At 52.7% G+C, this 1226-nt stretch overlaps 1 protein-coding gene across 1 annotated transcript in view; it reads left to right on the top strand.

Annotated features, from left to right (window-relative positions):
- The window catches only part of LOC127752333 (uncharacterized), a 39310-nt gene that overhangs the window by 718 nt on the left and 37366 nt on the right, over nt 1–1226 (top strand). The gene's annotated exons all lie outside the window — the stretch shown is intronic.

Genomic DNA, 1226 nt, shown 5'->3' with positions numbered 1-1226 from the left:
ATCAGGGCCAAAGAGAAATGTCAAAAGGAAGTGAGCGTGAGACAAAATATGGATGCTACCCATAATGCGTAAAGTTATGGAAAAAAAATCCACCATTTATTTTCTGGTGTCCGGGAGGGAAGGGGGTTGGGGTGTCGGGAATATATAGAGGGTGGGGGTAACGTAATTCTAGTGGCCCGATAACTCTCTCTTTCCCTCTCTCAAGAGGCGGGCGCCCCTCCCCTCCCCTTCCCCACCCCGAAGCGGCCTGCCAAGGGCTCCCGGGGGCCAGCCACGGGGCCAGCGGTCGGCGCCGCTGCTATAAGAAGAGGTAATTAAGTTTCTTCGAGCAAGTTTTTCTTTTGCAGTGAGGAGCGAACAGGCCGACAGAACAGTGCGGTTCGGAGAATTGCACTCGTCTTAGTGGATCTGCTGCAGTGTGCCTCTGGAGGAGGGCCCTGCATCCGTAAACCAATGAAAACAAAAAACAATAATACAGGTTACTGTCACGGCTACCTTGATGAAAATATTCACCACTGCCTCAAAATTCCTTCCCGCCGTTTTCGTTTCGCGGCTTGGGTGAAAAAAGGAACGGGCGGAGGAAGGAGGGGGTCCCCAGTGAATAGACAGCGGGAAAGCTGGAGAGTAGGGTGAGGAAGGGAGAGGGAGGGGGATGCTGTCGCACAAAGACTGAGACACGGAGAGAAAGAAATGAGGGGAGGGGAGTTTCTCGCACATCACCACTCCAAGCCGTCAGCCTGTCAGAATTTTCGGACGTCTCTCTCCGTTTCCCTTTCCACCCGCCCCACGCTCGCCCGACGACGCCCCTTCCTCGTCATCCTCGCCTACACCCCCACCTCTCGCTTTCTCTCCCTCGCTCACCCAAAGGGTATGTAAGCTGGTTCGAAAAACCTGTACAACGGTGTGTAAGCAATAATTGTGTGGGATTGTTCATGCAATGCGAAATGCGAGACAATTCAGGAGTGGGGGGGGGGGGACACGCCACACGGGCCCCGGGGCACAATTGAGGTATAGTGTACCGCATGCAGGCGTGTGGACGCGTTGCCTACTCGCAAGGGGCGCTAAACACTGGTAAAACAAGTGTTTAATTTTGCACGTCAATTGACGTTTAGGTTGAAGTGTGCATTTTCTCGACACTTTGTGGTGTCTAACTATGTTATACGTCAATTGGTGTTTAAACTTTCGACACTTCCGAAACGTATAGCAGCTGCACACCATATGGTTCC

The sequence above is a fragment of the Frankliniella occidentalis genome, unplaced genomic scaffold (assembly GCF_000697945.3).
Source record: "Frankliniella occidentalis isolate FOCC.00 unplaced genomic scaffold, Focc_3.1 Scaffold10, whole genome shotgun sequence".
Classification (NCBI taxonomy): Eukaryota; Metazoa; Arthropoda; class Insecta; order Thysanoptera; family Thripidae; genus Frankliniella; species Frankliniella occidentalis.
The sequence above is the reverse complement of the archived record's forward strand: the minus strand, read 5'-3'. Positions and strand labels throughout refer to the sequence as shown.